The sequence below is a fragment of the Cavia porcellus genome, unplaced genomic scaffold (genome assembly GCF_034190915.1).
Source record: "Cavia porcellus strain 051 isolate PalLab524CR breed Dunkin Hartley unplaced genomic scaffold, mCavPor4.1 scaffold_13, whole genome shotgun sequence".
In the NCBI taxonomy this organism is placed as follows: domain Eukaryota; kingdom Metazoa; phylum Chordata; class Mammalia; order Rodentia; family Caviidae; genus Cavia; species Cavia porcellus.
Genome location: NW_026947496.1, coordinates 43,403,197 through 43,419,783, shown reverse-complemented (window position 1 = coordinate 43,419,783; position 16,587 = coordinate 43,403,197). Strand labels below are relative to the sequence as shown.

General features: G+C 36.4%; 1 long non-coding RNA gene across 5 annotated transcripts in view; it reads right to left on the bottom strand.

Moving 5' to 3' along the window:
- LOC106028445 (uncharacterized) overlaps window positions 1-16,587 on the bottom strand; it is an 82,292-nt gene that overhangs the window by 45,286 nt on the left and 20,419 nt on the right. For all 5 annotated transcript variants that reach the window (XR_010051330.1, XR_010051329.1, XR_010051327.1 and 2 more), the window contains exon 2: window positions 9,765-9,887. This is a non-coding gene — a long non-coding RNA (uncharacterized LOC106028445). The remainder of the gene's footprint in view (window positions 1-9,764; window positions 9,888-16,587) is intronic.

The following is a 16,587-nucleotide window of genomic DNA, read 5'->3' as shown; positions in this document are numbered from 1 at the left end:
ACATAAATACACTATTGAAAGTTTTAAATTTGAATTGGATGGGTCACTGGCCTGGTGGGAAAGAGAAAAAATAATGCAGCACCTGATAGAATGCCTGAGGTTAAAGATGATAGTTCATAATCTGTTCAAAGCAATATTTGCCCTCAATCCTGTGAGAATACACTGTCCTATGCTCTAGGGACAGCTGTTTCTATCATGCCAAAGCTGGAACTATGGTATCATGTGGTAAGCATCAGATCACTTGCTGGACCTCACGGCTCCCAAAAGAGACTAGTTATCATCTCCTGCTGCAAACAGATGACACATCAAAGGATATCACACAACAGAAGGGGAATAATTTAGTGGAATCATCCAAATTATTTTAAGCCCAAGTCATTTCAGAAACTCAGAATTCATAGCTCCAGTGCCAGAGCTTGGTGACAGCCTCAGGGAACAGACTGAATGGGCTGCATGGCTAGTTTTCTTCCTGGGGATCCAGGTCTGAGCTTCTCTCTGCCTGCTGTGCAATGGCCCCAGATTGATCCATGAATACAAATGAAAAATACTTTAAAAGGTTCAAAGGGAATTTCGTATTTTCCCTTCCATAACATTTCTCTACCTCAATCTCATTTCCTTCTTTGTTAGTGGAATTGGCATTCATCAAGGAAGAAATTGGGGTTGACTCTATATTCTCCCCCCACTATTTACAGATCAGAATTTATACTCTCATGCATCCAACTCTGAAGTTTTTGTCACCTGAATGGTTTTTGTTATTCTCAGTTGCCACCATTCAGTTGTTTCTTATTGAATTTATTGGGAATATATATCCTCTTTATACTCTTCTAATTTATGCACTTTACAAAATATTAACAATAATTTCTATTGGTAAATTACACAATCCACTGCATAATTTCCGTTTGGCCTTAAGATATGTCTCAGTTACTTCCTCATTGTTGAGGCATAATACTAGACACCCACAAGTTAAAGGAGGAACTTTTTATTTTGGTTCACACTTTGTAGAAGCTTCAGTGCATAGTCAGCCAGCTCCAGTGCCAGATGACATGGCAGAGGGGCACTGTGGAGGAGGAACAAACCATGGCAAGGTAGACAGGAAGCAGCAAACAGGGAAACCTGCCTTCTTTTCTGTCTCTTTATATTCCATTGAGGCTACAAGCCTATTGGTTGGTTCCCTCCATGTCCAGGATAGACTTCCCATTATCCACACCCAGAACTATGCTAAAGGAATTTAGCTATCACATTCTCTAGATCCAACCACCTCCCAAAAGCTCCAGATATCTGCTTTGGAGGGACATCTAGTCGCAAGTCATCACAGGATAATTGTCTAAGGCTTTTATCATAACATGCAAAAACCCTTAGCCACCTAACTCCCACCATCATCTATTTATCTCTGCCATTGTAACAGTCATGCTGCATTGGTATTGAACTACTTTGATTTTCCAAAATAGGTCAAATGTCACAAGTTCCAGCCCTTTTTATTCCCACGTGCATCCTCTCTGTCTGAAATATAATTGTCCTTTCCTTCCATCAAGTTTACCTCTGCCAAAGGAATATCTACTCTTCCTTAAACCTAACACACAAGTCACCTCTTTCAGAAACATTTCCTGACACCTTGTCCTTAACCATATTCCATTTTTATACTGTGACCTGTTTCCTTGGTCACTCTTCCGTGGTTATACCAGTTTCATTATATGTGCATTGCTTGCCAGGCTCTTCATCTGTGTATTAAACCATTTACTAGAAACCAGGCACCTTGTCTTGTCTTCTGCTTATTACCAGTAACTTACACAGTCCCTGACATCTATTAAGCATCAAATAAATACTTTAACTGAATAATGTTGAATTGAGTTGTACTGGAATCTGGTTTCCAAGAGAATATACCCATATAAAAAGGCACAAATTCAAAGAGCCAAGTGAGAGAGATTAGATGTGCTCAAAAGGCAGAACAAGTACTCTGGGCTAGAGAAATTTGGATGAGGCAGAACATTTGATAGAATCAGTGTTGTATTTCATGATCTCTTGTGTTCATCTTAGTCTTCCCTGAGTTACCCTAATTGGGAAGTGGCTAATTCAAAAATACCAGGATAGTATCAGTGGACTCCTATTTTAACATATAGTGTATTCCTTAAAGCTTTGGAGAGCCAAACAATGAAGTTACCATATACACCTCCATATGTGGACAATGAGTACTTTCATTCCCATGAAAATAAAAAATAAGAATTCTCTTAACATTAATTTTTGTTTTGTTGCAATAACCACCCCTCCATCTCTACCATCTAAGACTTTTGCGTGAATCAACTGAATAATTAATATTCCAGTGCTAAGTAGTTTCTTTTGGCTACCTTTGTCAGTATCCAGAGAAAATAAGTAGGAACTTGTCTTGCAATTTTTTCTATGAGGAAACACCAAATTAACTGCTGTCAGGCCCAAGAGGCAGCCTGTAAGACAAATTACCACTTTTGGCCATAGAAAATTAATACACACCTTGTTGGTAGTTTGAGAGAAACATGTGCCCCTTTCCAGTCTTTTAGCAATAGCAAGTTCATTTCAGAGCACTCTGCCAGAAAATAGTTTGTAACACACAATTTGTGTATGTAACATACAAGTTGTGTATATTTTATATGTCATGTTATAAAATATGTGTACATTTTAGTATGACTAAATTGAGCTAATGTTTACCTCATTTTGATGTTGAGGACATCTGTAATTTACTGTCTTAGCAGTTTTTAACAATTTGATAACATTGTTCCAGGTACGGTGACACACACATATCATGCCAACACTCAGAAAGCAGAAGCAGGAGGATTGCCACAAGTTCAAAGCCAGTCTGGGCTCCATAGTGAGTTCAAGGTTAGCCTGACCTGTGGATGGAGATTCTGTCTCAAAAATAAAGACAAAAATAAAAAGGATATGATAAATTGTTATTGGCTACAATAATGCCACACAGGAGATATCTTGAAGTTTTTCCTCCTAGCTGATATTTTGTATCTATTAACCAATGTTTTCCTAATTCTCTCTCCCCCACCTGCACTCCAGGCTCTGGTAGCTACCATCTACTGCCTGCTTCTATAAATTCAGCATTTTTAGATTTCACGTGTAAAAGCTATAATGACATTTTGTCTCTCTGTGCTTGGCTTATTTCTCTTAACATAAAGTCCCCCAAGTTCATCCATGTTGTCACAACAGGATTTTCTTTTTTAAAGATGAATTGCATCCATGTATTTTCTTTATCATTCTACTGATGAACCTTTATTATGATTGCATACCTTTCTTCTTATGAACAATGTTGCAAAGCATATGTAAGTGCAGATGCCTCTTCAATATACTAATATCATTTTTTTGGTTATGTACACACTAGTGGAATTACCAATAGTTTTGTTTTTAATATTTTGAGATATCTCCATCCTGATTTTCATAAAGACTACACTAATTTATACTCCCACCTAGAGTATGTAAGGATTCTCTTTTTCTACATCCTTAACAATACCTGTTTTCTTTGTCTTTTGATAATAGCCATTCTAAGAGCAATAGAGTGATGTCATAATTATTTTAATGTATTTTTCTCTGATGATTAGTAATGATGAGCATTTTGTGAGCATATACTTGATGGTCTTTATTTGTTCATCTTATTTGAGAAATACCTATTTAGCCCTCTGGTTATAGGGGAGGGAGGTAAGGATCTCATTAGGTAGTGCATATTGGCCTTGAACTATAGTTTATGTAGCCCAGGCTGGCTTCAAACTCAAGGCGACCACTCTCCCAACTGCTGGAATTAAGGTATATGCCACGATACTTGTCCTTTTGGCCATTTTTAAATCAAGCTATTCTTTTCCCTGAAGTCTTTGGGTTCTTTACATATTAGTAACTCCTTGTTGACTATATTACTTACATATATTTCCTCCCATTCTGTACATTGTCTTTTCACTTTGTTGATTGTTTCCTTTCACACGAAGAAGCTCTTGTTTGATGTAATCCATTTGTCTGTTGGTGCTTTTGCTGCCTATATTTTTGGAGTCATATCTAAAAGTATCATAGTCCTAGAGCAATCTCAAGCAGCTTCCCCTTGGCTATTTATCAAATTTTCTTTTTTTTTTTCTCCTAGTTATCAAATTATTTGATTATGGTCAACCCATAATCTTGGCTCTCTTTAAATTCAGGTAACCATTCAGGTAAATGAAAATATGATACATGTCAGGGAGTTACCCCAGGAAACTAAGGCTTATGAATATTTTACACCAGTCTGTTGTCTTTCTCACATCTTAAAACTCCTCAGCTTTGTATTTGTCCACAGACTCTGCTGTGACTCTTAGTCATTCTCTGTTCACTGACAGCAGGCATGGTGAGATTTTCTCTGGGTCAGAGTCATACAAAATGATCAAGAAATGAAATAGCCACCATCTTTTATTTCACTTTTGCTCTCTAAACACAAAACAAACTCATTGGAAGAACAGAATTTTCTTCTCAATAGTGAAGTAGATCTCTAAAAAATAGTACAAGCTATGAAATATATAACATATCAACTTCATTTTAGACAGTTATTTCTATTGTTTAGCTTTATATACCTTATTCATTTCCAAGCATCTGAAAACAACTGTTGAACATTTTAAGAAAAGCATTTCCTTATTAGATCCAAAGAATGTATTTCCTAGTAACCTTCCAATTCATCAAGACTTCTTCCTCCTCTGCCTTCAAACCTCTGTGTTCCAGGGTTCAGAGTTCTCTTTTCTGCCTCCCACATTCAATGCAAGTTTGCACCACCAAAGACTCTGCTGACTTGCTCATTATTTGACACATAGAGTCAACGTGCCTCAACAAGGCCTACGATACTTTTCCTCAGAGGCAGCACAGCTTGGCCTCATTTGAGGCAAGCTGATTCCTCCTGATAGCAAGACTCAAGTTTTGTGAAGAATACCAAATGTATTTGCTAGGGTTCTCTAGAATAGGTGAAGTATAAAATATATGTATGATTGTGTAAGAAATTTATTGTTAGTTTGCAAGAAGCAGAAGACTCACAGTGGTCATCTATGAGATCAGAGTTAGAAGTATCCAAAATGGTCAGCTGCACATTCTAGAGATAGAACCCAGAAACAGTCAAAAGCTGAAGGCCTGGAAGCACACTAGAGTCACAAAGCATAAGTGTAAGTCTGTGTTGGTAGGCCAATGAATCTGTAGTAAAAACTGCAGAGTTTGCACTACAAGGCTGAATGAGCTAGAGACCAATACCCAAGGCAATGGAAAGGAAGGAAGATTTACAAAAAAAAAAAAAAAAAAGACTTCCGTTTTATTCTGTCTGAAGTATAACTTATTGGTTGGTACCACCACATCCAAGTTGAGTTTTCTCCTCTTAGTTTGCTCTCCTACATGTCAGTTATCTACAGACATGTCCAGAATTTACTAATCTGCTAAGCAGTTCTTACTCAATTCAAGTTAACATATTATAATTAAAAACATTATAATAAAACATGAAAGCACCATTGTTTCAAGGAGGAGATTCTTTCTAGGCTTGCCTACTTTGTAGGAACCACAGCTACAAATGCTTTTTTCCTTGTCTTGACAATTGGAAGCATATGCTCTGATCAGATTATTTTTCTAGCAAGTACGGTTCATCTCTTTTTCCACATATCTCCCAGTTAAAGAGGAAAACTTGTCTCACTCATACTATCAGGCTTATCTTGTTAAAAAGAAGTTTTTAGGTATAGCATTAAGTCATTTACTTGTATTCATTCTTTTTTCTTGATGTGAGAATTCACCACTAAAAATTTCCCTCTGAGGACTGCTTTCTTTGTGTCCCACAAGTTCCTGTGTTGTTTGCATTTCTGTTTGATTATAGATATTGTTTAATTTCTTCTTTAACTTCAACTGTGACCCATTGGTTGTTTGGGAGAGCGGTAGCTAAGATAACTGTACTACTCATTCTATTAGATCATTGAATGGAATAGTTTGTGCTTTTTTGTTTGATCAACTTTACATGCCTATACCTGGCAATCTGAGCAACTATTTTGAGAAAAACAATATGCAATATAATAACTATTGTTAATGTCCTATCATCTTGTTTTGAAATTCTGTATTATTTTTATTGCTTTTTAAATTCTACTTAAAATAGATAGTTAACTTCAAAAGAAGATTTTTAAATTTTTTCTGCTAATATATCTGAAGAATCTACTCAAGAAATGAATATATTTGAGACAACATAGAAAGAATACTATTTTCGTCCATTAACATTACAGGCCCTGGAAGATATAGTAAAGATGCTGATTCAGTGTTGGATACTGGATTCTCATGGTCACAGGCATGTGGACAAGTTAGTTTATAAGAGCTCAGAATAGAGTTTAAAGCGAGGCATATCTAGTCCCAAATAGAGTGCTGTGTCTTTCTATAGGATATCAGAAGTATTGATTTCACTTAATCAGTAAACTTAAATCTTTGGCAACTATGGTGGATAAAAGGGTAAACCAATAGGAAAGAATGTGTTATAACTATTTCTCTTCTGGTACTAAATACAATCCAAAAACCTGAGCTTCAAAACATAAACCAACATTACTACATAATCTTTAGAAGATCACTTTGAGGAACACAAGGCCTGAATTTCATTTTCTCTTATCCTAAAACTAAGTCCTCCAAATCTGTACATTTCGTATGGTGAATGTAATATAGAACTCATGGTTGTAAAAAAAAAAATTGACCTTATTACATAGGAAAAAACATTATTTTACCGAATCTGAACATAAACTTCTCAGAAATTTCTCATGAAATTCTACAATTAATATACAATCAGATGGCCAAATTCTCCTTGTATTTCCAGTTGTTTATTATTAGGATATTTTATAAGTTGTGGATAATAATTATTAAATTGTATTATTTTGTTAAAGTACAAATGATTAAAATAAAGTTGTTAGAATTTTAAAATTGCTTCTTGGGCTTTCTATTTGCTCATTGATTCATAGGTGCTCACAGAATGTCTTTAACATTCAGGTGTGGGTACTGGGGGTGGGAGGAAGGCATGAGGGAAGCAAAAATAAATGCAAACAGCCTGCTTCAAGGCTTTTGTAACAAAATAGAAGAAATTATCCTGAGCGCACAAATAATTAATGTAGGAGGAGGTGGAGAATGCTGAGAAAGGTGCTCACAAAGTGATCTGACTTTAGAAAATGAGTCATCATGTCTAACGAGTGAAAGCAAAGGCATTGGAGGATGTCACATTTGAGTCAGATCTCAAAATGTACTTGTCTTGTAAGCGTTGACTTTCTAAATGCAGACGCAGAGGATAGTATATAAAGAGGCTAATGCAATAAGAGGGTAGTTCCATCAGATCTTGGAGGGTCCACACACTTGTTCCATGAAAATCTGCATTGAATTACTGTGTGGGGAGCATCTCTAGCGCTCATCAGAGTCTCATCGGGGTTCAAATCCTAAGAATGTTTAGGTGCCCTCTGATATCGATCATATTCTGTGAATAACAAGAATTGTGCTAATATACAATGCACATTTTACCATTGAAAAGTTAAAATATAAATCAAATTATCAAACAGGCTGAGCATAGTGATGCATGCCTATAATCACAGCACTCTGAGAGGCCAAGACAAGAAAAATGCAAGTTAGAACCCAATCTGGGCAATTTGGTATGTTAGTGTGAACTATCAAAATAAAAATAAATAAATAAATTAAATTAAAAAAAAAAAAAAAAAAAAAAAAAACAGCTGAGGATGAAGTCCAGGGCAAAGGCCCGTGGTTCAACAGTGCCTAAGGGAAAAATAATCATCAAACAGTAAAAAAAAGGAAATAATTTTAGTATCTCATTTTTTAAAGTGAGGAAATGGAACTCTGAGAAGAGATATGTCTTGTTCAAAATCACAGAATTTGTTACAAGATAGATATAAGTCTAATTTTTACAAAACCTTTCCCAAAAACATGTGAAGAATGGACTTTATATGTTAGGCAATAGGGAGTTATTAAATTGTTTTGGACAAAGAGCATATACAGAAGATATGCCGGGCAGAACTATATATGCCGGGCAGCTGGATTGTAAATGGAAGCATTTAGACCCCAGAAGGTCGAATGGAATGTATTGCAAATAGCTCAGGAAGAAATAAATGTGGTCTAAATCTGAATGGCAGGAAAGAGAATGAAAAGGAGATAATGGGTTTCAAAAAGCTTAATGAAGTTAAAAGCTATCGAATACAGAATGGCATTGCTATGAACATTAAACAGATACTGAATAGAAGTCACTTTCAACAAAGATTCATAGACCTAGAGTCTTGGAAAATGGGAAGAATATAGAAAAAACATGTAACTCAGAAGAAGAAACAGTTTTAAGATACAGATATTTGTTATTGATATAAACAGCTTGATTAATCAACTCCCTTGTAAATTTACAGCTCTACAGTTTCCAAGGGGGATTTAGCATCACTTTAATGACAATGTCATGGTCAAAGTTGACATTTTGCTTTACATCTTCCTACTATTTGATGCACATGATATGTAAGAAAGCAAACTACAGTTACCTGTGTCTGCCTAATGGCACAGCAAATGTAGGTAAAAATCAGAATAATGGTTATCTTGCCTATAGGATTATAAATATATGTCACTATACTACACCATGATACTAATTCAATGTATATTGCATAGGCTCCTATGCTATACTAGTAACTGTTATAGGTACATCTTGAGAAAGATTCAAACAAAAAGTAAGAGTACTGAACTACAGGTAATTGCCAGTTTAAAAGAGTTGTCAGACATAAACACAATCACTTCTTTCCCACTGACACTCATGTTTAAACCTAAAATGCTAGATGTCTTGTAAAATATGCATAGCCCTTTTGCTCTTCTCTTAAAAATAGTGGTACCCTGTTACAGTAGGGCAGGTAAGCATAGCTAAATTTAATGTAAAGCTTGTCACTGCAGAATATGAAGAAACACAAGTAAACTTCTTCAATCAGCTTTTGCAGTCATTCTACATGAAATCGATGGTAGTCTTTGACTGCCAGAGAGAAAAATCAAATTTTGGCCCTATGAGGGCGTGTTCTGAGTTTCCACACTAATCTGATAAGGACTCTCGGACCTGATTATCCTTAGATCTATGTCTGTACAAACACATAGGACTTGACAAGTTCACTACCCCTTAAACACTCTAATTTGTATCCTATATGAAAGGCACACTGCCTTCCATATTCTTGAATCTCTGTTCATGCAAACATTTTCACTTTCCTGTCCTCTTGGCCATAAATGTTTTCTTTTAGCTACATTTTTAAGGTCAGAGTAGAGCTGAATGATTCAAAATGAAACGATAAATCCAAGGTATATGCCAGTGGCTGTGAGCTCTCTCTCTCAGGCCTCTCTCCCCTTTTAAGCTGCTGGACTCTCTGAACAGGTTCCAGCCTTTGTTTGAAGACCCTAGAGCACTAGGCCAGCAGCTGGTGTAAGTCATAATTACTTTAGAGTGGGCCTTTTCTGAGAGCATCTAGAAATAATGAGGTTTGTCTGAAAAATTATTATTAGCACATCTTAAAGATTGAGATCAAGCTTTGCCTCTTCTTATTCTAAAGTGTTAAATATGCTAATGAGATGGCCCAGAAAAAGCATAGAAATAGTCTTGCTGCAAGTGTGAATGGCACAGTAATAGAATGCTAGGGAAGGATAGAAAAGCATGTGAATTGTGAAGATATGCAATGTCATCACTGACAAACAAGACATGGCTGAATGTCCCTCCCTGAAATGGGAGTGTAAGAATATGTCTCAGGGCAAAAGTCAATTTCAGATGTAAACCATACCTGGAAGTATGAAATTTTCTGTTCCTTTCAGTCCCTTATCTTCATGAGGTTTTTCTAGGAGAGTTGTATGTGCTTAAAACTTTCTTCCACTGGTAGGGATCAATGGGAATCAGGTAGTTCCCTCTGAAAGAGAAAGAATGGGATTGAAAAAAAAAGTCAGTGGTCTGTGGTGGGATGCCTTAAAGGTGAATCAGACTTCATTTGTACTCACTCATTTTTTTGTGTAAACTTAAATGTTACTTAACATGTTGTTAACAAGTTATCCTAATACAGAAATGGAGGTAATGATCAACCCTATTTGATGAGACTTTTGTGGTGACTATATGAGACAATATACCTTAAAAGTACTTTGCAAAATGGCTGCCTTTTACAAAGCCCTTGATACCACAATTGCTGCTGCTATTGTTATACATCCTAAATTTCTGAAATGCTGTTAGACTCTCTCGTTTAAATCTCTCACCTAGTAACTCTGTTCATTCAGTTCTGTCCACACTGATGAATCTTCCTTCCCCAGTAGTCTGTGGGTGTGCCTGACCTTCTGTACTTCAGTATCACCTGCCTGAACCACACTAGCATGACCATGTAGCATATAATTTGTGGCGTATTGATTGGCTTTTCCTCCATTTGGAAAGTTACTTCTATCTGTCTTTTCTGTATCTTCTCCATCACCATATTTTCAAGAAAAATCCATATGTGTGCATGCTTTCCCCTGCCTATAGGAATCATTCTCTTATATGTCATGCTCCTACTTGATTAAATAGAAATAAACTATGGTAATATAATTAGACTTTAAGAAATATACTTAGAAAAGGAAATCTACAAAGATGATGCCTTGAACCATTTTTAGTTTTTACATATAAGTACATAATTTGTTATTGAGACCTCAATTTGTTTAAAGAAAAGTGGCTAATGATTTCCACTTTTACACAGTGGTTATGCAGATCAAGTTTCCTAAAGGTGGATCACTTATCACTTAAGTTGGATCAAGAAAACAACAGTTTTTTAAATCTGTTTACAGGTGTGTATTGAATCATAATAAGTTTATAACCATGTAGGAGAAATTGTACATAAATATTACAGTGTAAGGTAGAAAATTGGTCATAAGAGATATCCAGGAAGAGTGTCATGGGAGCTCTCAGAATAAATAACATTTTGCAATACAGAATGAGAATCAGCTTCTCAGAGAGAGGATGAGTTGTGTCTTGAAGGATTCACACATACAACCATGGCTTAACAAATATTGACTACATTACAATATGTAATACATATTGTACAATGAGTTTATCTGTATTTTACTGTTAAATTCTCTTTTATCCTTCCATGCAATAGCTATTTTTCTTTCAATCTCTGCCCTGAATATTCCAAAATCAACTTATTTGATAATGGCTTGAGTTTATAGCTATTTTCTTTGGTATATAGCAAATATCAGCCAGCATATTCTGTAAAGAGTCAGCCAGTAGATGTTTTCAGCTCTGAGAACCTATACAGTCTCTATTGTAACCATCTGTTCTGGTATTGAAACATAAAAAGCAGTCAAACAATGTATACGTGACATACATGGATCTGTTTAAAACAAAAAACTGCTTAGAAAATCAAGTTGTGGTCAAATTCACACTAGGAATGCAAACCCTGGATTACAGCATAGGTTTACTTATGTATCAATTAAAAAAAATTTCTGATTTCTGATACTCATAAAAATGGCACTATAGCAACCATGGCATCCTGAGCTGTCCAAACACCCACTTGTCAAAACCAATAACTGACCTGAGATTTCACCATACTTGAAAGGAAACAAGTTAGCTTGATACAGTTTCATAGATGCTGGCATAAGACACCTGACTCCTGGGTCAGAGACAAAGGACAATTTATTACTCACTGTAATAGCAGAATCAGATTATCACTATTTCTTGTCAGTTCCCCAAGCCCTTTATCCCATAGGGCAACACAAAAACAGTTAATAACTGCATGCACCATTCATAGTATTATAGTAAAGAACCCTGAACTTAGTGAACAGGGATCCTCTATCATAGGCAATAAGCATTACTGACCTTTGCCCTAGCGGGAAACATTAACTTTATTGGACTGGAGAGTAAGCATGCCTGCCCTTTGCTCTAGTAGTAGACAGCATTTCTATTTTCTAATGCTATTCTCCATACAAACATCTTTAAATAGATAATCTAGGGAAAAGGTATCTAGTGTTTCCACCTAGAAGATGTACAGAAATATCAGAAACTCATAGACAACTACTCTAGATTCCTAAACTATAGTCATGTACCTGCAAGTCTTTAAAACATTGATAAAAAAAATACTAACTACAGTCAAATGCCCATAGAATTTACCAAACCACAACAAGAATTTCATAAGTAACATAAGCACTTTTAAATTATCTTTTCAAGACCCTGGCTAATTAACAATTGATAGACATGGGCTTTATTTCAACTCCAATTTATGACTTCCATCTTTGAAGCCATATTATCTTAAACATAATTACAATAAATTGAACTATTCCAATGTTGCTTATGTATCCCATAGATTAAAAAGTTTCACACATGTATGTATGCATAATTTATATGTATGTATGTGTAAAAAATGTCCCCTCATGCATTTACTTAGAGGTTGTGGGGAAAAGTGGAAAATTTACACTGATCTAGAAATAAAATGCTTTACATTTTTAGTAAATTTATGAGGATTTCAAAAGTTTGCATGAGATTCATTCTCAGAATTTTTTTTTAAATTTAGCATCCAAGAATTCAAACTTTCAGTAATCACATTTATAGGCAGGGAATGCCTTGTGCCATTCCCATTCAGCAACATTGGAAAGGGAGGTAGACTTACAAAACTGATCAGAATAAGGTCCATGGGAAAGTTTGAAGAAAATTTTCATTTTAAGTACTAGTTTTGAGCCAAAAAAGCCTCACATACTTTTTAGTGAACCGACCTGCTAGTGAAGAAGTTTCAAAGCAAAGGCAAAAGTCACTGCTTTTCCAGTAAAAGCTCCCTAACTTTCAGGGACCATCTAGCTTAAGGTGTTAAGATGCTGGTGACCCCGCAGCAGCGGCACTATGTGAGCCATGTCATGCACTACTCCTTATAAACCCAGCTCAGCTCTCCTCCAGTGTCTCCTCTTAGAGTTATACTTGATTTCCTGACCATTTTTCATTTGAATGCCTTGAGAGTGAAAGGATTCTTCTCTTGTTTCTTGGGCAGGAACGCTTGACCCTTAAAATCTTGTGAGATGACACAATGAGGAAAGAAGAAATTCCACAGGCACAAAAGGGGGAAAAAGGAGAGAGCTTTTTTCAATAATTTTTCATAGATAATGATAAATTTTGACCAAGATATCAAGATTGAAGTGAAACATGTCAATTTTATCCTTATACTCACATTTTGGCTGCTTATATTGCTAAAAAGGTTTACTAGGTCACTAACACCAGGACAAATGCATACATACATACAAGAAGAACATGCAAACATGAAAATAGCTTGGCCCATGGCAAATGGCATGTTAATAGCTAAGAAGCAAGAGGAACATGCCCTGTATACTGGGCTCCCACCAGTTTTGAGCAGTTTACTGAATAGGAAGAGAAAGGGAATGTGTGTTTTCATTTCAAAAGATTATTTTTCCTTCTTTTTAATGCATTATCCCTTTGGGAATCTTAGACCTAAAGCTGTCATTTTTCTAAGTAGGACATTTGAAACTAAAGGTTGCTGATTCATTTGACAGATAGTGAATTTTGTCCCCTCCCACGTACAGACATATTTCAAGTGTGTTCCTGTTTATACATATGGACAAGAAGATTTCAGAAAAAAAATGCTCTAGATGCATCTCGTTCATGCCTTGTAGAAATGCTAGGGATGATTTGGCAGAGAGAAAATAAAACTCTGGCAGGAACCAGGTTTTAAGTTTTATTTTCACCATGCTTGTACTTTGTTCCACTTTTAGAAGCAGCGTGATGTCAGTCACATTTAAATCAGATGAAAACCTGAATTTTTCATATTAATTAAAGTTCAATGGATTCCTTATAAAGAATACATGAAAAGATCAGCAGCAGTGGGGTGGGGGAAGTCACGTGGGGTGGATTTTCTGCAGATTAACTGTGGCTGAGTTCAACTTCCCCCTGGGTTTTTTGAACTGACTCCAAATTTAGAAATTGATTGACAAACAATGCTACCTCATCCTGCATGAATTTTTTTCTCCTGTAAAGAAGAGTACAAATGAAGTAGGAGAATAAGTGCTTCCAACAAACAGTACTGGATGCTGTTTGTGTGTGTGTGTGTGTGTGTGTGTGTGTGTGTGTGTGTGTGTGTGTGTTTACTACGGCTCTCAATTAAATACAAATCCATGAAAAGGGGGGGGACTAACAAAGCTTGCTCTGTGTACAGGCATCTCTGGCAACACAGACAGGAAACATATTAAGGCCTAACCCAGAGGAGCTTCTATTCCAGCCAGAACAGGTGTCTGTAACTGGCAGCATGAAGCTTTGATCAAAGCAATTCCAGCCCAAGTTCTTAGATCATCACCATGTGCCCAACTGAGTCCAACTGTGACAAGATCAGTTACTCTTATTTAATCACAACAATAGAGACTTTTAAGGTACTCATTAGCAAACAAAGACATAAATCAGTATTATGGAGCCAGGTATGGTTTTACTGAAAAATAAACTCAGATTCAAATTCATGGATGTGAATCTTACTTAACTGCCTTTTAAGCACTCTGACAGTTTAAAACAGTTATAGCTCTAGGTGAGATGATGTTGCTCTTCATCTGCTCCCACAGGTTCCTCTTGCTGAAGCTAGAAAAGGTTTCCAACAAGATACTCACTATGCTACATGCCCAGAATCTCTTTACCTTCAGAGGGATTCCTAATGCCTAGGCTTCTTGCTTTAATATCTATTATCACTCTGTTTTATTGCCATTAATGGGCTTATTTTATCTGTCTTTGCTTGGTTTTATTTGGATCACTGATTAAAAGATAATTATCTCCAGTTAGGAAAACATAAATTATTCTTTGAATATTTCACACATTTCTTTTAGTGCAGTGTATCAAATCTGGGATGGACTTCATTTCAATCTTTTTTCTCATTGCTTTCTGTGAGCATCTGGCCTAATTCAGGTGTAGTTTTGGATCTTTAGTACAACCCAGTATATAACTTTACAATGATTCACAAGTTACAGAGCACGAAGTGCTAATAGAACATGTAAACAAAGTAGGTGTGCTAGTTAATTAGTGTGTCAATCTGAGTAATAAACACCCATATGATTGGATTTGCATAGCACTAGGTGCTACTGAATGGGTTTAATGAAGACCAAAGATCCACAGCATGAGTGGAAACCAACCAATAGGCTTATAACCTGAGTGAAAAAAAAAAAAAAAATGGGGCATAAAGAAGGAAGTCTCAGGGCCGAGGATTTAGCTCAGTGGCATAAGAACCTGCTTGGCAAACGTGAGGTCATGAGTTCAATCCCTGGTAAAAAATAAAAAAGAAAAAAGAAAGAAAGAAAGAAAGAAAGAAAGAAAGAAAGAAAGAAAGAAAGAAAGAAAGAAAGAAAGAAAGAAAGAAATCCCAATTCTGTTTCTTCGAAGGAGCTCCACTCTGCATTCACCTTGGATATCCAGCAGCAGACCCTTCAGCCTTCTACCACAGATCCTTCAGCCTCCTGATACAAACTCGCACAAGACTCTACAGGGAGCTCTAAGGCTTTGACTTTCAACTGGCTCCTTTGGAGCTCCAGATTGCAGACAACCCATCACCACTCTTCCACACCTGACTCCGCAGGTGGCCATTTTAAGTCTGCCTTGTAAGTTCTTATGTATTTATACATCTTATATTAAACCTGTCTCTATAGCGAGCACTGAATAATACAGTAGGAATGACAGACTCTAAGTTGCTATTGTTGAGACATTAGCAATAAGGATAACCAAATAAACCCCACCTTAAATGTATGATTATACTCATCCTAAAGGGGAAAAAAAAGTCAAAATGGCTCCTATCATGATGAAGCCATCAAATCCTTCGATACAGTGACATGTAAAAGCTAAGAGCTATGATCACTGAGAAATGTGCTTTATTTACATTCTGAAAGCATTCCTTACAGTAACCACCATGTTCACCTTTCAGTTGTTACTCTACTCTTATAACCAGAGGGAATAACTGACTCTAGTTTTGTGCTTTTGATAGAAATGAGTGACCTCCCAGGACAATGCGTTTACAAAGTGCCTTTTCCCTTGAAAACCATATAAATTTATCTTTACCATTTTTTTGATATTTTTCAAATGCCCAATATCTCCATTCAATGAGTTATAGGGTAGGATGGCCATGAGAATAAATAAGCACTTGGTAAAAACAAATATCGTATTTTAAATATTTAACTTTTTTTGCTGCCACACTGCGTTATAATTTTAAAAAGGTGTTGAATAATCCATGGTATGGTGGATTGACAACTGGTGGGAAACTTGTAACACCCAGCTGAACTGAATCAACGTCGTGATGGGTGTGGAGGGCCCATGTGAGGATTGTTACCAACAACACAAAAGAAAGGAAGAAGGGTGCTGTTAGTTCTCCTGTTGCAATTGGTTCTCATGGAGGAGCTTGTCGAGCTTCTTTCCTGATGTGACCTTGTTGCTGAGAATGGTTGCTGTTCACTTTGGGAGAGTTCTAGTCCTTACTTTGAGCATTGCTTCCAGGCTCCAGTACAGGACCCTTAGCCTACTGACAAATCCTTCATCCCACTGATTTTTGGGCCTTCCCAGTAGAGATCTGTGAAACAGATTTGCATGAGACATTGTAGTGGGCTCAAGGCCTCCAGTTGGACTCATGGGGT